The sequence below is a fragment of the Rhinatrema bivittatum genome, chromosome 2 (genome assembly GCF_901001135.1).
Source record: "Rhinatrema bivittatum chromosome 2, aRhiBiv1.1, whole genome shotgun sequence".
NCBI lineage: Eukaryota > Metazoa > Chordata > Amphibia > Gymnophiona > Rhinatrematidae > Rhinatrema > Rhinatrema bivittatum.
In genome coordinates this window covers 554,329,617-554,353,780 of record NC_042616.1, presented here as the reverse complement: position 1 = coordinate 554,353,780, position 24,164 = coordinate 554,329,617, and the positions used below count along the sequence as shown (strand labels likewise).

General features: G+C 41.9%; 1 protein-coding gene across 1 annotated transcript in view; it reads left to right on the top strand.

Annotated features, from left to right (window-relative positions):
- The window catches only part of DOK6 (docking protein 6), a 1,072,962-nt gene that overhangs the window by 198,029 nt on the left and 850,769 nt on the right, over positions 1-24,164 (top strand). The gene's annotated exons all lie outside the window — the stretch shown is intronic.

Sequence of the window (24,164 nt, the reverse complement as noted above, 5' to 3'; positions counted from 1 at the left end):
ATACTGTCAGTGGGAACCTTGGTAACATGAATAAATAAGAGGGCAGCCAATAGGAATACATATTCATTCCTAAACTGACCTTAACTGACCTGAAAAGTGTCAAATTGTATCATTTTCAGTTAGTGCGCACTAACTCCCAGTTAGTGCGCACTACCTCCCGTTAGTGCGCACTAACTCGAGTTAGTGCGCACTAATCGGAAAAAAAAACGATTTTTTAACGATTTTTTTAACTAAAAAATCGTGCCTAACACGATTTTCTTGCCCTGCCACATGATTTCTATCGTTAAGACGATATGGAAAACAATTCACATCCCTATAACCTGATAACCTGGTCTGTTTGTGGCTCTCGAGGACTGGAGTTGGCCATCCCTGATCTAGGATGATCTCAAAGCTCTCTGAAGAGCTCTGCAAGAAATCAAAAATAATTCTTGACCTCAAAGAAATCTGCTTTTCTGGAGTCTGCATTGGTCTTTGCACTGACAAACAACATTTCTCTATGAGCTACTAAATACTGTAAAAACCATAGGGGTGGATTTTAAAAGGGTTACGTGCACCGAGCCTATTTTGCATAGGCCCGGCAGTACATGCAAGCCCCGGGACATGCATATGTCCCAGGGCTTTGTGAAAGGGGCAGGGCGGGGTGGGGAAGGGGTGGGGGCGGGACCGAGGCCTCCAGCACAGTGGCTGTGCTGGGGGATCACGCGCCGGCAGCTGGCCAGCATGCGCAAATTACGCCAGAGGCAGGCGTAATTAACAAAATAAAGGTGGGGGGGGTTTAGATAGGGCTGGGGGGCGGGTTAGATAGGGGAAGGGAGGGGAAGGTGGGGGTTGGAACGGGGAAAGCCATCGGGGCTCCCCTAGGGCTTGGCGAACGCAAGGTGCACTAATGTGCACTTCATCTTCCGTGTAAGATTGTAATCTACAGTCTCTTGCCCGCAATGAGCCTCAGGCAGTCTTCAGCCTTATAAGCAACTCTCTTATAATCATTTGTCTCTTGCTATAATACCATCTTCTCAAAAATTGTATTCAAAAATGTATTGATGATAATTCACCATCTTATTAAGGCATCTACTGTCTTATTTAGGCATCTACTATTTAAACCCAATGACTTTGTTAACATTTATTTATTTATTTATTTATTTATTTATTTAAAGCTTTTCTATACCGGCATTCATGATGCAATCATATCATGCCGGTTTACAAATAACAGGGGGGTGCAATAACTTTGTTATTTTTAACCAGTGCAGAGGAAGTAAAAAGTTACAATATAACAAGGTTGTTGAACTGGGGGAGGAAGAGGACAGAAATAGGCAAGAATAAATATAAATCTTTACAGAGGTAGATTATTTACATGAATACTTAGCCAATTCGGACATTCATCACTCAAAAATTCTGACTTGAAAAATTTCATAATTTCACCCGACATGGGCCATGTTTCGACTAAACAGTCTTCTTCAGGGGAAATATATTTATTGTACACCGCTGGCAAAATATTCTCTTGTCCCGAACAATACAAAATGTCTCTTAAAGATCAGGACCACATCATGGCAGCTCAGCGTCTAAGCTGGGCGAGGGACAGTAGATTACAATCTTTGAGCACATGCCCATGATATTGTCTCTTGGTTTAAATACAGTGTGGTAATAGGATTGAATTCTATTCCCTCTCATTTGGAGATTTGGTAGTTGAGTGACAATATTGAGAGGAGGTTGCTTCTGGTTTTGTGATTTGATATTCTTATTATTTTTAGCCAGACCTAATTGACTGGAATTATGACTCAAAACTCAGTAAATCTATCCTGAAATAATTAGTCTGGCTAGATTTAGTACAGATATTTGGGTGACCTTGGTTATCTGGCTAAACTTAGTTGGTTAGCATTGAAAATCCACAATGATAGGGCAAATTAAAAAAAACAAAAAACCATGCCTTGAAATGCCTCTACTGACACTCCTGAACAGCTAAATGTGCACGCCCAGTGAGTATGGGTGGACAAATTTAACCAGCAAGCAGGGCAAAATTTTCTAAGTCAAAGGTACACTTGGTTAATTTTGACAGTTAGACTGGTAAGCTTTTGAAAATTAACCCGTATGTGTTAGAATCATTCAACATTGTTGAAATGGATTGATCACTGCTTAAAGAAAAAAAATTAACATCCTGAGAAAATGACACATTGCTGGTAGACAAAATGAAAAGACGGGTTTAGTATTGTTTTTCTTCATCAGTTCAACTTTTCTTCTCTTCTTCCACATTTTATTAATACTTTTTTTGTGATAGTTTATGTCTGTGATTCTTGTAAGTGGATTGTAAATTTTGAAAAAAAAAAGATAATGTTAATGTAAAGGGAAAATTATCTTTTATGCTTCATACATGCAATACAGTTTTATGTTGTGATCAACATTATGGAATGTAGTTAAAATCCTTAAAAAAAATTAAAAAAATTAATTGTATGCCATAATACCTTTTATACAAAAGGTAGAATATTAAGAGAATGCACTTCAGTATTAAAAAAATATTCTGTAAGGAGATTTAAGTTAGGTGTGAATAGACCTCGGTTACTGATTGATATATGAAAAGAGAGACTCGGAGTATTTTCTGAAGTCATCTGTTCCTTTTCTTCTATGTTATCTGTAATTTCCTTTTGACATATGTGCTGTCAATTGGTCCTAGCAGTCTGCAAATGATGGCTTCGCTTATTTCACAATGCTGGGCATCTATTAGATCTTTCTGACCTTCAGCTGTATCGTGTTGCTCCCAGTTACTGCATGAGATCCCATTTAAGGATGAATGGAGACTTGTTTTTAGATAGGCTTCAGCTTTCAGAGTGATGTTAGTCTTACAAAAAGTTTCACTTTTAACAAGCTGTGAAAGCTAGGTAAAACTAAACAATGTAGAAATTTAAGAAAATGTTTTATCTTGAATGGAAAAAGATTATATGAACTAAAACAATTAAAATAAAGGTTGGATACAGTTAATATCTATTATATCATGATACTTATGAAATGTTTCTGTTGATTTAGAGTGTAAAAATGTGGTCACCAAAAAAGGTACCATTTCTATCTTGTTGATATAAAATTATGACAGTTGAAAGGTAATATGCAAGCATTGTAATCCTGCATGTGTGTAGCTTAAGGTTAATTCCAGCTAGTGCTTTCCAGACAATGTAGTGGAGGAGAGGAGTAATGAGACAGTAGTGGAAAGGATACATGTGTTGATGACTGGGAGATTCCTCAAGTTATTAGTGGTGATTGGATGAGTTTGGTGTGGGGGAAGGGAGGATAGTTTAGTATGTCAGATAATGGTCAGAGAGAGGAAGAACTGAGGTGGAGAAGTCTGAGTGACAGCAGTTGGAAGAAAGGACTCAGTGAAGTCAATGTCCATGCTGGTGAGTAAGGATGGTAGACCAGAGATGGAGGTCAAATGAGGAGTTTAGGGAAAGGAGTTTTGTGGGATAAGGGTCAAAGGAGTCATCATCATGGAGATTACAGTCTCTAAGAATTAAGTTAGAGGAAGATGGCCAATGGAAGAAGGAGCAATAAGAATCAATTCAGTAAGAAAGGAGGAAGGGGATTTATCAGGGAGTTAATAAAAAATGGTTACCCGGAGAGACAGCGGGGTGAATAAGTGGATGGCGTGATCCTCAAAAGAAGAAAAGGAGTGGGATTGAGATGTAACAAGGGTCTGAAATTTACAGGACAGGGAGAGCATCAGGCCACCACCAACACCACCACTGCAATCTACTTGCTATGTGTATAGGTAAAAAGTTAACCTCCATAGCACAGACCAGCAAATAAAGCACAGTCCTCGGGTGAAAGCTAAGTCTCAGTTAAGGTGAAAAGATGAAGTGTATGAGCGATAAAGAGTTCATCGGACATTCAAAAAGAAGATCAAAACTTGGCTTTTCACAAAAGCCTTCACTTAAAGGTCTCTCCCTCAGGGTCAGATTCACGCATTTCATAACCCAATATGCGAGATGTCTGACGCCGTAACCATATAATCTTATAAGTTAATCTCATTATTTCCCCGCTAGCTGTATGTTATAATGCATTCAAGCTTTTCAAGTCTGCTGTAAATCCAAGTTTGTTGATTGTTTATGTTTATTTATATTTTGTATATTTATACTTATATTTATAATAATTTAATTTAATTTTAAGTCGTTTGCGGCTTTATCTATAAGTTCATACGAAGTTAGCCCTGTTATCTGTACCATCTTATTTGATGTAATTTCCAACTTTGGTTCTATGTAAATAGACGTGATATGTACTAGTACAGGAACATCGGTATATAAAAGCCTTAAATAAATAAATGATGACAGTGACAAGGATGAGATGGTGTCAGGGAAAGTGGAGATGGCTGGATGAGAATAAAACCTTGAAGCTCAAGAGCAGTTGATGGAACAGAAGTCAGAATGGCAGGTAAAGTAAGGAATATAGAGAATGGGATCAGTAGACTTGATGTTAGCAGTGGTTCACAGCAGGAAATAAGACTGAGGAGGATTGGCATCAGGAAGAGTAGATTTAGTGAAGTCATAGGCAATAAAAAGGAAAAAATATTGTGAACTGAGGTAATGGTTAGGTGTACATCTCCTGGCCAGCTGGTGGGGGCTGGAGTGTCCTCTGAGGCAGCTGGGAATAGTATACAGATGCACAGTAATACTTGGCCAGCTTCTCGGGAAGTGTAGTATGGGAGTAGCCAACATGTGATCTGTGTTAAGGTTAGTTCTGAAGTAAAACTGAGGCAGCTGAGAGAAGCATGCATGTAAAAACATAAAAATATAAGAACATGCCATACTGGGTCAGACCAAGGGTCCAATAAGCCCAGCATCCTGTTTCCAACAATAGCCAATCTAGTCCATAAGAACCTGGCAAGTACCCAAAAACTAAGTCTATTCCATGTTACTGTTGCTAGTAATAGGAGTGGCTATTTTCTAAGTCAACTTAATTAATAGCAGGTAATGGACTTCTCCAACAACTTATCCAATCCTTTTTTAAACACAGCTATACTAACTACACTAACCACATCCTCTGGCAACAAATTCCAGAGTTTAATTGTGCGCTGAGTATAAAAAAACTTTCTTGGATTAGTTTTAAATCTGCCACATGCTAACTTCATGGAGTGCCCCTTAGTCATTCTATTATCTGAAAGAGTAAATAACCGATTCACATTTACTTGTTCTAGACCTCTCATGATTTTAAACACCACTATCATATCCCCCCTAAGCCGTCTCTTTTCCGTGCTGAAAAGTCCTAACCTCTTTAGTCTTTCCTCATAGGGGAGCTGTTCCATTCCCTTTATCATTTTGGTTGCCCTTCTCTGTACCTTCTCCATCACAACTATATCTTTTTTGAAATGTGGCGACCAGAATTGTACAAAGTATTCAAGGTGTGGTCTCCCCATGGAGCGATACAGAGGCATTATGACATTTTCCATTTTATTCACCATTCCCTTTCTAATTCCCAACATTCTGTTTGCTTTTTTGACTGCCACAGCACACAGAATTGATGATTTCAATGTGTTATCCACTATGATGCCTAGATCTCTTTATTGGGTGGTTGCTCCTAATATGGAACCTAACATTGTGTAACTATAGCATGGGTTATTTTTCCCTATATACATCACCCTGCACTTATCCACATTAAATTTCATCTGCCATTTGGATGCCCAATTTTATCACAATCTACCTGTGATTTAACTACTCTGAACAATTTTGTATCATCTTCAAATTTGATTACCTCACTCATCATATTTCTTTCCAGATCATTTATAAATATATTGGAAAGTATGGGTCCCAATATAGATCCCTGAGGCACTCCACTGCCCATTCCCTTCCACTGGGAAAATTGTCCATTTAATCCTACTGTTTCCTGTCTTTTAGCCAGTTTGTAATCCACGAAAGGACATCGCCACCTATCCCATGACTTTTTACTTTTCCTAATGTTATGTTTAAGGAAGGATGTGAACCCCTGTGCTGAGATGAGTGATGTCTCCGCCCACAGGGAGGAGCCCTTTGAGACTCACCATCAGCAGGCACAGTCTCAGTGATGGGTGACACAGCTAGGAATGAAGACCTTATTAAATAGGAGATAAGTAGTCTCCACATTAATGGAAATATATTCATACAGTCCTGGGCAATGGAAATTACCCTGAGTGAGACCCAGCTGAGAAGATCCTGTAGTGGCCTGAGGAGTAGGGAATGCCAAGGATCCCCTCTGATGAGTGTAGGCAGCTTCAGGAATACAGATCCGGTAGTGGCCCGCGGAGCGAGGTATGCCAATGATGTCTGTACAGTAGATGTTGAAAAACTGATAGCGATGCCGGAACTCTGATGTGGCTCCTGTAGATGGTGTGTAGGTATTCTGTAGAGTAGGACGGTGAATGACTTCCACAGAAGAAAGGCGGTAGTGGCCCGAGAATCGGGCTACTCTGCGTGGAATCCACAATGCAGTCTGTATAGTAGAAGTCAGTAGAGGTACTCACATTAGGTGGTTCCTGGAGAGAGATAGGGACCTGAGAAGCAGGTCCAGTAGCAGTCAGGCAGGAAGGCCCTCCGAAGAGCAGATAGCCGGGAATGCAGGGGAGCCACCGAGGAGCGGGTACTCAGAGCATCCATATACCAAGACTGAATCAAGAACAGGAAGTCCTTGAAAGTGGAGAATACAGCAAGACGGAACTCATTGCTAACTCGAGGAAGGCAAGGGCAGGTTAGATTAAATACACTGGCAGGTTGATGTCATCGGGCGGGGACGCCACAGAGGTTCCCGCCATTACATGTTCAAATGAGGCCCTTGCGCACGTGCGTATGTCTAGTTAACTCCGGGTCTAAGATGGTGGTCGGCAGCTCACACGCTGTCCCGGGAATGCCGGAGAGGTTGGCATGGACTGGAAGAGACTGCCATTCTTCCCATACTTGATGGAGCAGGGAAAGAAGAGGTGAGCATGAGAGGTCACAGTCATCTACAACTGACAGGCGTAACAGTACCCCCTTCTTAGGGTCCCTCCCCGGGGGTTTCGGCTTCCTGGGATATGTCTTGTGGAACTATTGGATCAAGTCCTTGTCAAGGATGTTACATGCAGGCTCCCAAGTGTTTTCCTCAGGACCGAATCCTTCCAGGAAATAAGATATCTCCATCGTCTGCCATGTTTTCTTACATCAAGGATATCTTGTACTTGATGTGATGTCTTCTTCGGCAGAGAGAGGCCGACGTCGCCCATATGACATAGTGAGGGCAAAGGTAGCGCCGGTGCCATTTTGAATATTGGCAATATGGCCCGTGTGCAGGTGGTCACTCCCGGACCCCCGCTGGACTTTTGGCAAGTCTTGTGGGGGTCAGGAGGCCCCCCCAAGCTGGCCAAAGGTCCCTGGGGGTCCAGCGGGGGTCCGGGAGCGATCTCCTGCACTCGTGACATCGGGAGCCAGGAACCAAAATGGCGCCGGCGCTACCTTTGCCCTGTCATATGATAAGGGAAAAGGGCTACCGGCGCCATTTCTATTAACGCAGCCATGGCCAGAGAGCGGGAGATCGCGCCGGGACCCCTCCCACTGGACCCCAGGTAATTTAAAACATTTTGGGGGGGTTCGGGAGGGTGGGGGATTTGTTTTAAAGGGTCAGGGTGGGTTTTAGGGTTGTTTTGGTGTGCCAGTTTTCCCGCCTTCCCCCCCCCCGATTTACGATTTTTTGACGATAAATCGGGGGAATTGCTATTGTATCGCGGCTCTAATGATTTTTGACGATTTAAAATATATCTGACGATTGTTTTAAATCGTCAAAAAACGATTCACATCCCTACTGTTTAGCACATTACTTAGGGGTAGATTTTAAATAGTGCGCACGGGCATCCAAGTGCGCGCGCTACCCGGCGCACACACATGGACGCCCAATTTTATAACATGCACGCGCAGGTGTGCGCATGTTATAAAATTGGGGGTCGGCACATGCAAATAGTGCACAATTGTGCAACTTGTGCATGACGACGCCCACAGCCTTCCCCCATTCCCAACCCCCTACTTAACCTCACTTCTCCTTCCCCTAACCCTCCCGCCCCTTAGCCCTTACCTAGACCCCCCCCCCCCCCCGACCTTTATCTTACCTGTTGCACCTGCCTCCGGGCAGGCGTAGTTTGCGCGCGCCGGCAACCTGCCGGCACGCGATCCCCTGGCACAGTTGCAAATGGCTGCTGTGCTGGGAGCCTCTAATCCCGCCCTGCCCCCACCCCTTTTTCGAAGCCCCGGGACAAAAGCATGTGGCCGGGCCTTTGTAAAATAGGCCCGGTGTGCGAAGGGCTTTTAAAATCCAGCCCTTAGAGTTTACAGTGGACTATTCCACATAAAGACTATATGCAGTTGATGTTCTATATTTTTCATCATTTGTTGTTCAGCGTACACTTTTGATTGCTTAAAAATTGTTTTAAAAAAATAGTTTGTCATTGGAAGGGGCTTGGCAGTTAATGATAACAGAGATAGCCCTGATAACCCGAGGGAGTCACTAGTGGAGCCTGGTATGAAACTACCAACCCTTTCCATTTAAAGATTTTTTTTATAAATTTTGACCAATATAATGAATTGTTTTTGAAATTTAATCTGGTCCATTTTGTGTTGATAGAGGGTGGGGTTTTTTTTATCTAATTTGTTTGGAGTCACACCTTCAAGTGGAGAGTTTTAGTACTTTAATGTGTGAAATGCCTTTAAAGCTTTATGCCTCAATTTGTCTGCCTGGAGCTATCTTTGCAGTTGCATTTATATTTTTGCCCGACTGCAAGTGTATATCATAGAGATATTATGGGAGAGAGTTGGAAATGGGGTGGTGGTGGTATTTGATACAGGACACAAAAATAATTCTTAAAAACACAAGAAAAAAAAAACTAGGTTATCAGATAAACAATAAAGGCAAATAGTACAGAGTGAGCACTCTCTAAATTTACTCCAAAAACTATTAATAATGAATAATATCAAGATTATCTTCTGGAATGTGGAATGCTGGGAGTTCTCTGATCAAATGGAAGAAGATGTTACAGGCACAGGTGTTTAGATAGCCATGTTCCAGGAGAGGCATGTGGATAACAAGGAACAGAATAAATTGAGAAGTAAAAGGACTGGCCAAACATTGTTGGCCCCGTTGGGGATTAGGAATGCAGGAGTCAATATTTCACATATCCAAACCCTTTAATGCAGAAAAGATTATACAAGATCCTTCTTGGCATGATATTGTTATAACTGGTAGGATCTACGGAGAAAATGGTCATGCTTTGCAATGTCTCTGTTCCCAAAACTTACTGCTGCATAAACTTTTCACATTTATTAGAATAGCGCCCTCTGCTGGGAGACATTACATTCATTTTAGGAGGAAATCTTAATTTCATCACAGACCTGACTTTAGCTAGTTTTGGAGGGTAAGTAATTTAAGCTTCATATAGTATCAAAGGGAAATCTTTCTATGATAGATGTATGATTTGTGCTGCATATTAATGATAGCCATGTATCGAGAGTGAACTGTACACAATTTAAAATTCATTATATTCTGATAGCTATGTCTCTCTTTTCTAGAGTGACAGAAGCAGAAATTGACCATATCAGATCACTACTGATCTGGGTAGAGCTCTGCATAGAGTGATGCTGAAAGTCATCATAAGATCTGAAAATCACCTTACTCTTCACAGCTGGACCCACAATTTTAGGAATATTTGTCTCTAAGTGTGGTAGTTCTCCTGCATTCAATGAAACCCTTGTTTAAAATCCATTTCTGTTTTGAGAAGCAGCAAAAGTGATACTCAGAGGGGGTATTTTGGATTGTGTAAACATAAAAAAAAAAGTAATTAACAAATGCACAATGAAGTTTCAGGAACAATTTAGAAAGGAGAAGGTCCTGAGAGAGTGCTGTCAGCAGAGGAGGCAGCTGCTGTTCGGTGAGCAGGACTTATCGGTATTGATTTGCTGGGGAAATATTTTATTTAAAGCCTATAAAAGAAAAAGGGGGGGGGGGGTCAAAGTTTTCTATGTGTCTATAAAGTTTGATACAGAAAAATAGAGGGTTGACATTATTCTGTGCATGTTAAGAGCTTAAAACTTCCGTTCTTTTGATGTAGTAAGGTATGAGAACTGTTTTCTGGAGAAGTATGTTTTATTGTATTGTTCTTTTATGCATTTTATGGACATATAAGTTTGTAATCCACCCTGTCCACTATTTAGATGGATGTGGCAGAATAAAACACTTGTGAAATAAATAAATAAATAAATAAATAAATAAATAAATTGATAAATTCTGGTGTTTGATTTCAAAAAGGTTTAACTGCAAGTATTGTTAGAGAAAGAAAAGGAGAAAGCTGAGTGCTGCCATGTCAAACTGTTGGAGTTTTGTTTAAGTAATTGCCTTAGATGCACAGAAACTTAGGAAGGTAGTAGCTGAGTATCTCCTCAGTCATGAGGGAATGCTGATAGCATAAGTGGCATCTGCTGGTGGGTGAGCAGGAGTTGTGAGTATTGATTTGCTAGAGAAATTGTGTGTCTAAAAGCTTGAAAAACAAATAGAGGGTTAAAGTTTATCCTGTTTGTCTATAACATATATTGAGGAAATAGGGTGTTAAAGTTAATTCTGTCCATGTGTTAAGGAAAATAGAGTGCTGAAGATAATCTGTGTGTGTTAAGAGCTTGCTAAAATCAATTATGTTTGTCTGTGAGAAGGCATGAAAGCTATTTCCTGGAGAATTAATAAGTGGTTTTGATTTTCCTAGCCACTTTTCTCTTCTCCCAAATGCCCCATCATATAGTTTCATGTATAGACTGTTACCCAAATTAAAAAGTTTAGAGGTACATTTTTCATCATAAGAGTCAATTATGGATTAACACAGACATGTGAATAATTAACCCTGATCTTAGCAATTGGTAAACTGTAGTGCTATTGCAAATAATTGACAAACAGGTTAAAATAAAGTCCCTTGAATTTGTTAGGATATTGTAAATTAGATTAATTGTCCCCACTCCATATACAACTTTAAATAACTTTAATAATTCAACAACATTAAGATTCATAGAGCAGTCCAGCTATTCAGTCTTTTGCACCAGTTTTGTATGACTTGCTATCTTTTGGTGAGTGGTATGTGTGCATCTGGTGCAAATAGCTCTTGGCTCTCAGAAAATGAGCCTGGTATCTGGAGGCTAGCATGGCAGACCTGATGGAACTGAAGCAGATTGTATCACATGCCAGCTCGCTACCCAATGCTGCTGAACTAGCTCATCACTGCATGCGCACCCAAGGCCTCCTTTTAAAGGGCCCATAGCAGGAACTTAGCTGAGATACTCCTGGATGACATCAGCTGTTTCAGTCCTTATAAGGGCCCTTCTCCCTGCCAGATGCTGCCTCAGCAACAGGTCGAATCTGCCTAGATTGCTAGTTGCTGCCTTCTGTGTCTTCAGCCTCATCCAGCCTTCTTTGTTTGCAGCCTTTCCTTGCTTCATATTCAGCATTGTCCAGCCTTCCATGTCTTCATCCTTACCTTGCCTTTATGTTCAGCCTCATCCTGCCTTCTGTGTCTTCAGCCTTGACTTGGCCCCCTTGGACTGATCTCTGGTACTGACCATAGCCTGTGACCTGACCATCATTGTCTGCCACCTGCCTTGACCACATCAAGACTATGAAACCTCTCTTGGCCTTTACTAGAGACACTCACCTAAGTCCTGCCAGCCCCCAGAGCTCAAAGGCTCAACCTACGGGGATAGGTGCTGATATAGGCAAAGTTCCAGGCAGCCTCTGCATAGTCTTCCACCAGCTGGCAGTGAGGACCTATTGGGCCCTCCCAGTAGGTGACATCAACCTCACTGCAACACAAGTGTCCACAGTTGTAACACAGACAGAGAGTTATATCAAGCAGAGCCATAGCTAGGCAATTTGGAACCTATGGCCAACTGAAAAAGCACGCCTCCTCTGCCACCTCTTCCCCAGGCTGCTGCTACCACAACCATCCCACCTCTTTGCTCCCCTTCCCCTCCCCTGATCACCTTTTTTGGGTACTTGCCAGGTTCTTATGGCCTGAATTGGCGACTGTTGGAAACAGGATGCTGGGCTTGATGGACCCTTGGTCTGATCCAGTATGGCATGTTCTTATGTTCTTATGTTCTTATGTTCTTATCATCAACATCGCCCTTTCCATCCCCAAAAGCCACAAACATCAATATCCCCCTCCCGTCCCCCAGCCAAAACCAACATCCCCCTCTCCTCCCCCTAGCCACACCACCCTGTGGCCCCCCTTCTACAACCAACAACTGCTTCCCTCTCAAACATATGATTATTGCTTTCCAGAGCCACCCCCCAACACAGGTAGTAAAACAGTATACCATAGTAACATAGTGGATGATGGCAGTTAAACCAAAATGGTACATCCAGTCTGCCCAGCAAGCATGTTTTTATTTAGTAGCAGCTGCTGCTTTATGCAGACTACCCTCAAGCCCTCTGTAAAGAATAATAGCAGCTGCCACTCTATGCAGATCATCCCCAAACCCTCTCTTAGAGATAATAGCAGCTGCCACTCCATGCAAGACATCTTCAAACTCTCTGTAAAGATAATAGCTCCTACAAAGGTTAGTAGCAGCTGCTGCTCTGTGCAGGCCATCCCCAAGCCTTCTGTTAAGGTTAGTAGCAGCTGTGCCAAGGCAATGGCTAGGGCCTGAGAGATGATGGCATGCATAAGGTGAGCATAACCAGTAGAAAGAAGGAAGTAATCAAGCCACTGTACAGATTACTGGTGGGATCTCTCCTAGAATATTGAGTCCAACATTTATCTAGCAAACCTGTCGTATCAAAAACAGCACTAACCCCCAAAACACAAACAGCAATAACCCTATCCATGAAAAAGTAGCTCTACTAATATTACACCAATACACCTCCTAAAGGGAAAAAACAAGCTATACTGCAATAGATACTTTCACAGAAACTATACACTAACAGAATCCCTCACCATGGTTGCATGCACTCTAACCAAATTGAGAATAAGGAATCATAAATATTAAATATTCAGATAAAAACTGAAATGTATAACCTAAAAAGCATGCAGTGAAATGCCGGAGAAATACAAATAGAAATGCATTTTCTCCTGCATTGAACAAAGTTCAAATATTAAGAGATGCACATTTTCAAAGTTGACTTATTCCAATCACTAAAGTGAAAATGAAATGCTTTATTCTACCGTTTTATTTATTTATTTATTTATTTGGTGCTTTTCTATACCAGCATTCATGATAGTATCATATCATATCGGTTAACAGGAAACTGGGGTACAATAACCTTAAAACATTAACATATTAAAGAAGCAAAAAGTAATAATAAACAGGGGTGAAGAACTAGGGGAAGAAGAAGACAGAGCATAGGTAACTCAAATATAAGGACAGTTATTTGATGTGTGCTGTGAGTTCTAAAATATTCGTTGTGTTGAATCAGAGACCTTAGCTATGGGAAATCAGTGAATTTATGGAAAGGCTTGTTTAAATAACTAAGTCTTAAACCTTTTTCTAAAAGTCAACAGGCAGGGTTCTTGTCTGAGTTCGGGGGGAATCGTATTCCAAATGGTTGGTCCCGCAGTAGAGAAGGCCCATTCTCTTGTGGCTAGGTGGTGAGTAGATTTGATTGGAGGGGAATGTAGGGATCCTCTGTAGGCTTCTCTGATCAGTCTAGATGAGGTGTGTAGTCTGAGTGGGATTTGAAGGTTAAGAGGTGCTTGATTGTGGATGGTTGTGTGGATAATGGTGAGGGACTTGTGTAGAATTCTGAAATGTATTGGCAGCCTGTGTAGATTTTTTAGGATGGGGGAGATGTGGTCTCTTCTGCCCGAGTTTGTCAGTATTCTGGCCGCCGCGTTTTGAAGCATCTGAAGTGGTTTGATTGATGAAGTGGGTAGACCTAGCAAAATGGAATTGCAGTAGTCTATCTTGGAGAATAGGACTTCAGAACGGTCTGAAGTATTGAAAGTGTAGAAGTGGTTTAATTCTTTTTAGTACTTGCAGTTTATGGAAGCAGTTCTTGGTTGTTGATGAATGTTTTTAGATTCAGATGATTGTCGATTAATACTCTCAGGTTTCTTGCTTGGGTGACAAAGGTGTTATTGAGTGACTTTTGAGGGGTATCGCTGACATCCGGGGAAATGAGGAGGATTTCAGTCTTGGCTGAATTGAGTATCAGGTTTAGGCTAGAGAGGAGGAGGTTGATCTCTTGGAGGCAGTTTTCCCAGTACTTGAGTGTTTTTGTAATGGATTCCGTTATGGGGATCAGGATTTGTATGTCGTCAGCATATAGGAAGTGTTTTAGTTTTAGGTTGATTAGCAGTTGGCACAGGGGTAGTAGGTATATATTGAAAAGGGTGGAGGACAAGGAGATGCCCTGAGGAACTCCTAGTGAGGAGTTGATGCAAGTGAACTCTTTATTGTGAATTCTGACTTTGTAGCCTCTGTTACTGAGGAAAGATTTGAATCATCTGAAGGCAGTTCCTGTTATTCCAAAGTCTGCTAGTCGGTTGAGGAGGATGGAATGGTTTACGATATCGAAAGCCACCAAGAGGTCAAGAAGGATTAGTAAGAAGGATTGTCCTTTGTCCAAACCCATGATGAGGTGGTTTGTCAGAGAGATGAGTAGGGTTTCGGTGCTTAGTGCCTTAAGGAACCGGTATTGGGTAGAGTGGAGTATTTTGTGATCTTCAAGATAATCTGAAAGTTGAGAGTTGACTAATTTCTCCATGATCTTGGCTACAAAAGGTAGATTGGAAATAGGGCAGAGGTTATTGGGTTCCTTAGGGTCTAAGTTTGTTTTTTTTAGAAGAGGTTTAAGAGAGGCGAGTTTAAGAGAGGCGAGTTTAAGGGCGTCTGGGAAGATTCCTTCTGATAAAGAGCAGATTATGATATCAGCCAGAGGTTTGGAGATGGTGTCGGGTATCAGCAAGAGTAGTTTTGTAGGAATTTGGTTGTTGGGATGGATAGAGGGTTTCATGTTCTTCAATAGAGTTTGAATCTCCATGGCGGTAGTAAGTTCAAATGATTCAAGAGAAATCCCATTGTTTGGGAGATGGTAGGAGCTAAGAGAGGAGGTAGGGCTGGGCGGTAGGAGAGTTAAGAGGTTTGAGATTTTGCTTTGGAAGAAGAGTGCCAGTTCATCAGCTTTGGATTGTGCTTGGTCATTGGGAATAGATGGGACGCTAGTTTGTGTTAGATTGTGTGAGATTTTGTTTGAGTTTTCGGAGTTCATTAGTGAACCATGGTTGTTTTCTGTGCGAGGTAGGATTGATTTTTTTGGTTGATAGTTGACATAATTTATTTGCTACTGTCTCTGTGATGTTGCTTCAGGAAAGAAGAGCTGAGTTGGGATTTGAGAGGTCTATGTGAGGAAGTTCTTTGGCTAGGTGATTGCTGAGGACATTGGAAGGGCATGCTCTCCTGTAGTGAAAAGAGGATTAAAGGGGTTGTGTATTGGGGGTTTCTTCCATTGTGAAGTTAGTAGAGATTAATGAGTGGTCCAACCAGGGGATCGGAGGGCATTTGGGGGGGGGGGGAAGAGTGTATGAGGCCAGAGTTTATGAAAATAAGGTCCAGGGTGTGTCCAGCTTTGTGGGTGGGCTTGTTGATGATCTGCTTGAAGCCCATGGCTGTGAGGGAGGTGAGAAATGCCTCACAGTTGGTTATCAACATGGAGGTTGAAATCCCCTAGGATCATAGCAGGGGAGTCCAGATTTATATGTTTTGCAATGATTTCTATAATGGGAGAGGTGTCTGAGTCAAGAAGTCCTGGCAGAGCGTAAATGAGGAGGATTTGGAGTTGGTCAGTTTTGAAAAGGCCTAATTCAATTTTGGAATTAGATTTGGCTTGGAGTTGGGATAGTCTCAGCTCTTTTTTGGCTGCTATGAGAAGGCCACCGCCTCTTTTCTTATGTCGGGGAAGTGAAAAAATGTCGTAAAGATGTGTGGGGAGTTGATTTATCAGGGCTGTATCTGTTGGTTTAAGCCATGTTTCCGTTATGGCGCAGATGTCAGGCTTTGAGTCTAGGAGATAATCGTTGAGGATAAGTGATTTCTTGTGAGGGATTGTGCATTGAAGAGTGTTAAGGAGAATAATGCGAGGCCTAGGAGTTGAGTAAATGGTGATGTCATGATTGGGATGAGAGTCTTGATGGAGCGTGATAGAGGTTGCATGAATGCTTTTCCAGTGGTGAGGAGACTGTGGTGTAGGATGGGTATTGGGAATCCTGATGTCATTTTGGTTTTGTTGTGAAGAAGAAGAAGGGGATGAATGCTGGACGAGGCTGGATGGATGCTGGATGAATGCTGGATGAGATGAGTGCTGGTAGACTGCTGGAAGAGGCTGGAGTGCTGGAAGAGGCTGGAAAAAGATGAGTAAGAAGATGAGTGTAAGAAGATGAAGAGTACTGGAAGAGGCTGGAATATACTGGATGAATGCTAAATGAATGCTGGAAGATTGCTGGAAGAGAAGAGTGCTGGAAGACTGCTGGAACAGATGAATGCTGGATGACTGCTGGAAGAGATGAGTGCTGGAAGACTGCTGGAAAAGATGAGTGCTGGATGACTGCTGGAAGAGATGAGTGCTGGAAGACTGCTAGAGGAGATGAGTGCTAGAAGACTGCTGGAGGAGATGAGTGCTGGAAGAGTGCTGGATGAGTGCTGGAAGACTTCTGGAGGAGATGAGTACTGGATGACTGCTGGGGGAGATGAGTGCTGGAAGACTTCTGGAGGAGATGAGTGCTGGAAGTCTGCTGGAGGAGATGAGTGCTGGATGGCTGCTGGAAGAGGCTGGAGGAGATTGGATGAATGCTGGAAGCCTGTGAAGATCTGGTGTAATAGTGTTAGGGAGTGATTGCAAGCAGCAGGGGGGCCTCTGCCCTGGGTCCTGGGGCTCACGAAGGAGCGTACTAAGGGGCAGGCCCCTTAGGTCACGTTCCTTCTGACTTGCGATGCCCGGTGCGCAATGCTACTGGGATCGCCACGGTTTTTAAAAGGTTTCCAGATGGCTCCTGATAGGCCGGCTGAGGGAGAAGGGGCACGGTTAGACTCACCACGCGGTTCCTTCCCTTTTGGTTGTTTCCGTAGTTCTTTTTTAATGTTTGTTTTGTATTCAGATTTTCTGCTTTCCGCTTTCTCCGCGCGGCTCACACTTGGGGTGTGAGCGGGCTCTTGCCCCGAATGGGCTGCGCCAACCGCACAAGCCGCAGCGGAGAAGAGGTAGGCAGATCGCAGAGAGGGTGGTCGGTCATTTTATTTTTCTAAACATGTTGGTTCCAGTTTCTTTTTTTGCTTTCCTCTTGGTATCCTCCTCTAATTCCTTTTCCAGGGTCCATTTTCTTTTTTTTATTCCTCCCAGTCTTCTTCACTTCCTCCCCTACATATTACTGACATTGATCTTTTCCTTTTCATCTTGTTTTGCTTCATTTCTCTCTACTCTGCCTTTTTTTTTTTATCTTCCTCACTTATCCACTGATTCATTTCACCCCTTCTCCCTCACTTTCACCTTTTGGATGTCCCCTCATTTCCCCTCTCTCTCCAACATCTCCTATTTCTCACTCTCCCTTCTCCTTCCAGCATCTTTCCCCTCCCAGCATCTCTCTCGTTTGTCTCTATCCCTGCAGCATCCCCCCTCTCAAAATCTTTCTCCTCCCAGCCTCTCCCTCACTAGATATATCTCCTCTTCCCCCTTTTCCCAGCATTTCTGTCCTCTTCCCCCCATTTCCAGTACCTCTCTACCCCAAACTTCCAGGTATATATCTCCTTTCTCTTCCCCACATCCCTGCATCTCTCCTCCACCTCCTCCTTTTCCGATCATTTATCTCCACTGCTTCCCCCAGCATTTATTACCACCCCTCCCCTTCCTAACATTTCCCTCCTCTGCACTCCACCACATTCCTCAACTCAGCATCCCTTCAGGGCCTGGGTCCTCCTCCATCATCTGGCTGATCCAGCACTCCTCTGTGGTGGTGAGACCCATCCACGGCCCATATTGGTCTTCTGATTTTGTTTCTTTCCCATGGTCCAGGACACCTCTCACTCTCTCTCTCCTGCCAGCAATCCTTTTATTTAAACAAATGCAAATGGGAAAGAAGGAGCCTATTCCAATAGGATCCATCTTAACTGCTGGCGCTAATATGTAAGAAGGCGATAGAGCATTGACTAGGTGGGGGATGGATAAGATTGAAGTTATATGCAGTAAGAGCTCCATGCATGTCTGCAGTTTCTAAGATCTCTACATTATGGTGAGTGAAAAGGAAAGCCCTGAGTCTTACATAAAGCCATGGGAGTGTTTTCCCCCTCCAGGCCCATGGATGTTCATGTGGTGTGCTCAATATCACCAGTATGCTCCAATTCTGATTTCTTGGGAGCACCATTACCAATTGGGACTCCTGGAAATAATGCTGAGCCCAGAGGAACTCGCTTCTCCATCATTGCTGATGCAACCTCCTATGGCCAGTGATACCCTGATGTTGGCACCTGTGGATGAGGTCAGATGCTCTAGCATTGAAGTGGGGGATACTGCTGTAGTGATGGGCTTAATTGAGATCACAGCATCAGATTGAAGCTGACATGGTCACTGTGCTGTTTGAACAGGCCGAGGAGGTAAGAGGTTCAGGATCTTTGTGGGACACATCTACTTATCTAGCAAGGTATGGGATCAATGGGTCTGGCAAGGCCTGAACAGATTAACTTAGGGAGGATCTAGAGCGCAATTCCACCCATAGAAAAATCATTGACTGGCCACATTGAAATGTTTCCTAGTCAGTTTCTTAGTATTTCTGGTAGAATGAATGAGACTGAAATAACAGCATGCTCAGAAAAAGAAAGTTGAGGAATTGGAGCTTAACTTGCATATAATTAGAGAAAATAAGCAAGTTGGAACAATTAGAGAATACGGCTATAAGTCAGACATTGCATTTATTAACTTTCCTTGACTGCCAACTTCTCCCCCTCTGGCTCTTTTCAAGTGTTATTTTATGGATATTTTGCAAATCCCTTGGAATGCACGTCCTATTTCCAAGGCTTATTATATTTCTTCACAAAGTGAGACAGTAAGATTTGGGTGAACAGGCTTAGTGTCCCCAGCCTTCCTTCGATTTACTTGCTGTCTCTGCAGCCTTGGAAAAGGAAGAGAAGACTGGGACTCTGATGAGATCAATGCTCATTCTTAAGTTCATACTTGATCCAGATAGCGAGTGGATATTAAAATTGTTCTCCCGATTATAAGGACTCTTTGTACTTCACTTCTGAAATATGAGTTTTTCCTGATGTGGACACAGTAACTCAGAAGGAGAGGAAGCAATTTCTTATATTGCATCCCCAGGGTGTTTTTTTGTTAAATTATTCCTTTAAATGTGTGATTAGATATCAAAGATCTAAGAATATATTTTATGACCCCACACAGCTTACTGCTTTTTTAAATGTTAAGTTGGCTCAGAGTTCTGCCTTAGTCTCTTTGTCTATTTCCTCTGCCTCTCATCTCAATAGATGGATTTTGTTGTGATATTATTTTGGTAATTGTTACTGCTTAACCTAAATGCTATTGTAAGCTCTTTATTCCATTTACTTTTTTTGTTGTTGTTCTGTTAGCTATGTTCCCATATTTATGGACTATTTATAGGGATGATAGCTTTCAAAGGGGCAAACAGGAGCACATTGAAGAGCGCGTGTCAGCATCCGGGTTTGAGCCACGCAAGTGGGGGAATTTTATTACAGGCACGCATCCACAACATGACCAGTGTCACCAGTTTGCCCAGTCTAGATCTAAGGTCCACAAAACCCCCTGGTTGTTTAGCTTGCACACCCCCCATTTACCCCAGACCCCGTACACCACTCAGGGATGCCTGTTTTTTGTTTTTAGTTTTTAAACTTATACCTCCTTCATAGCAGGAGTAAAATTATTTGGCATTGGACCTGCACAAGTGCCCAGGGGTGTAAGTACTTGCATTCACTTCTCTTGGCTCCACCCTGGAATACCCATACCCTGCCCACACCTTGCCCTTTTTTCGCTCCAAGTGAGATAGTCGCATATCAGGAGATGCACATGTATGTAGGTGGCTTTTAAAATTGGGCAGGCATATGCATGTCCTACATGAGCACACGTCTCCCGATGTTGACTTGCGTCTGGCTTTTAAAATTCACCTTTTAGTGCAGTGTTACTGTGGGGTTTTTTTCTTTCCTCTTCATTCTTGCTTCACTTTTCTTTGTTATCACTAATGGTGTAGTTTCTTCAGCACATATACTCTTGTTTAAAACTTTTGAAAATGATAAATAAAAAATAAAAAAAGAGCAGCTTTTAAACTAAATCATGGAGTAAAGTTGACAATCATTTAAGAGCACAGTTCAGAGAGCGGAATCTTCTAAGGATACTGGCATAACAGGGAAGGTAGAATATTCCAATAAAGAAGTTGTGGTAAAGACTGAAGTAGCCCACGAGGAATTAAAAAAGAGCAGACAAATGTGAAGGATGCAAACTACCTGTATCAACTGCTAATAAGCAAGTCATGAATACAAATTTGAAAAATCTTTGAATCTACAGTTCTCCATCAATTAACCAAATACTTTACTGACAATAACATTCTCCAACCAAATCAACATGGTTTCCATAAAGGACACAGTACAGAGACTGCTTCTCTCTTAATTTCATCCAATCATCTTAGGCTTTGATGCCAACATAGATTATATTATCATTCGTCTCGACCTCACTGCAGCCTTTGATACACTAAACCATGAATTATTTCTTGCCAGTTTACAGTTCATATGCATTAAGGACATAGTACTCCAATGGTTTAACTCATTTATTTCCAATCGCACTCAGCAAATCAGTATAGGCACTTACCATTCAGATTGGTACACTACTACATCTGGGGTCCCACAAGGTTCCATGCTAGTCAACATTTACTTACCGTAATTCCTCTCTGCCATATATTAACTGGTTTAGGCATAGACTTTAAGATCTATGCCTTCGAAATACAATGTTTCTTACCCTACACATCTTCCTGGTCTCAGACCTTCTCTTTAATTACTCTCTACTTAGAAGAAATAAAAACTTGGTTATCTCATAATGGATTGAAATTAGATGCTGCAAAAACTGAAATAATACATCTATCAACTATCCCAAACTCCTCATGCTGCCCTCCTTCACAACTTATATTTGATAACCATACAATTCCCATTGTTACTCATGCTCATAATTTAGGAATCATTCTTGATTCCAAACTATCTATGACAGTCAACATATCTAAAATAGTAAAAACATACTTTTATAACCTCCTTAAAATATTAAAACCTGTGTTATTTCCTGTAGACTTCAGAACTGTCCTGCAAACCCTCATTCTCTCTGGATTAGACTACTGCAACTCACTGTGGGGCCGATGCAATGCGGTGCGCTGAGATATTCACATATCAGGAGATGCTCATGTATGTAGGTGGCTTTTAAAATTGGGCGGGCCATGCGCGCATTAAGAGAGCGGGCGCTGACTGTTCAGCGCCCGCTTTCTACGTGACTTTATCGCACTGGCCCCTGTATGCTGGTATTCCAGAATCAATGATTAGTCTGCTTCAACTTGTTCAAAATGCTGCAGCCCATCTTTTCACAAACACTAAGATTAGAGAACATATTACTCCAATTCTTCTGAACCTTCACTGGCTTCCAATCAAACAATGTATCCACTATAACATTTTGACATTAATTTTTAACTTAATTCGCAATCCATCCACCGTCTGGCTATGCACGTCCCTATATCCGTACCAACCTCAGCGTCATCTACATTTTTCCAAACAAATACCTCCTCAAGGTCCCAATGGTTAAAATTGCTAGGCTTGATATAACCACAAAACATGCCTTCTCAGTGGCAGGTCTCGCTCTTTGGAAATCCATCCCAGCTACACTTAGACTTGTGACCAACCCCAAAGAATTTAGGGAGAAATTAAAAACTTACTGGTGCTCTATTGCTTTGCTACACAGAATAATACTACATTTTTAAGTTCTTTCTTTCAAAGGTTATTGTTGTATTTGTACATTCTCTTACTTTTATTTAGTCCATTTTATTTGTTCTATTATGTATGTTTACAGACTGTAAACTACCTAGATCTCTATTTTTTGTATAAGTAGCATACAAAGTTTTCAAATAAATAAATAATAAATACTATAAGTTTATCTGCTTGCAAATGCAGGAAGTGTAAAATATAAGGCAGGGGAGTTAGAATGTTTAACATGAATGAAGCCATCGGTATTGTAGGCATCTCAGAGATCTGATAAAAAGAGTATAATCAATAAGATGCCATGATACCAGGCTGTAAATTATATCAGCATGATAGGGCAGATCAAATTGGTAGATGGTGAAATTACTGAGGTAATGTTCAAAGAGATACATAGGAGTCATGTACAGAAAATGAGCATATATGCATGTAAGTAACTTGCATGTGCACAGATGCTATTAGTATTTATAAGCCTCTAGAATATGCATGTAGTTGCAGTGTCATATGTAAATGTTAACAAGGAAAAAAAAAAAGAGCAGTCTAGAGGCTTTCCAGGGTGGAGTTCAGAAGTAAGCACTCAAGTTGCTATTTTGGAAATGTAAGACACACATGCATTACCAAACTTGTGTAAATACTTTTATACCGGCTAATTGAATTGCACAATTTAAACTGGACATTTTTATCTGATGTGTTTGCATGGGGAGCCTGGGTGAAATGCTGGAGTTTCATAGTGAAATGCTGGAGGGTTCAGGTCTAGTAATGGAGGTATTGCCAAAATGACAATTACAAGTAGACATATAAGTAAGCATTTTCAGAAGTGGAGTATGTGCATACTTTATAAAATATCTGCCTCCACATTTAATTCTGGGTTATTATGCATGAATTGTAAAAATATTATATGTATAAAATATACAGGTGTATTTTTATATAATGGGTAGTAAAAGTGTGTGTGTTTCTATATGACAAATATACACGCATACTAAAATATACACACAAACTATGGGGCATAAATGTTTTTACCCCTGTTTATGATTGCAAATAGTTTACCATGGACATAAGAACATAAGAAAATGCCATACTGGGTCAGACCAAGGGTCCATCAAGCCCAACATCCTGTTTCCAACAGTGGCCAATCCAGGCCATAAGAACCTGGCAAGTACCCAAAAACTAAGTCTATTCCATGTAACCATTGCTAATGGCAGTGGCTATTCTCTAAATGAACTTAATAGCAGGTAATGGACTTCTCCTCCAAGAACTTATCCAATCCTTTTTTAAACACAGCTATACTAACTGCACTAACCATATCCTCTGGCAACAAATTCCAGAGTTTAATTGTGCGTTGAGTAAAAAAGAACTTTCTCCGATTAGTTTTAAATGTGCCCCATGCTAACTTCATGGAGTGCCCCCTTGTCTTTCTACTATCTGAAAGTTATAAAAGTTGGACATCCTGTCAGCATTACAGTGCAGTTCAAATTGGTGAAGGTGTGGCACCAACAAGTACATTTTCAAAGGGCCACTTGTGTAAAAAAACAAGGGTTACGTGCGTGGCCTGGACTTGCGCGCATCATGTGCATGTTAGAATGGGCCTAGACACGCGCATAGCCCTGTTACGCACAGAAGTACTGGGTCCTGAGAAAGGGGTGGGCCGTGGGGCATGGTCTGGGTGGGGAGGGGCGGGACAGGGCAGGACAGAGGCCGGCCGGGGCAGCAGCCATTAGCCACTGCCCTAGGGAAGCACATGCTGGCAGCCAGCCAGCAAGCAGAAAATATGTCTGCTCCAGAGGAGTAGTAAGTAGTTTAATAAAAAAAATTGGGTGTAGCTAGGTAGGGGTTAAGGGTCAGAGTGGAGAGGGGAAAGGGGAAAGGGATCGAAGGTTAGGCAGGGGGTTAGGGAACTTCCTCCCAGTCCGCTCCTTAATTGGAGCAGACTGGCAGGGAACTGGGGGAATCCCAATTGCATCACTGCACATAGCTTATAAAATGCCCCTGTGCGCGCGAGTCTCGGTCCACCCGCTGATGTTTAAATCCAGCACGCATGTTATAAAATTGGCACGTCCATGTATGCGCGTGGTTTTGAAAATCGACCCCTGTATGTTGAGCACAGCTTACAGTTCAGAAAGATAAAAGCCCTGCAGGAAACAAAATGCATTGATGAATTATGGATAGAAATTTCATGCAGGATGGGGACGCATATAACAGTCA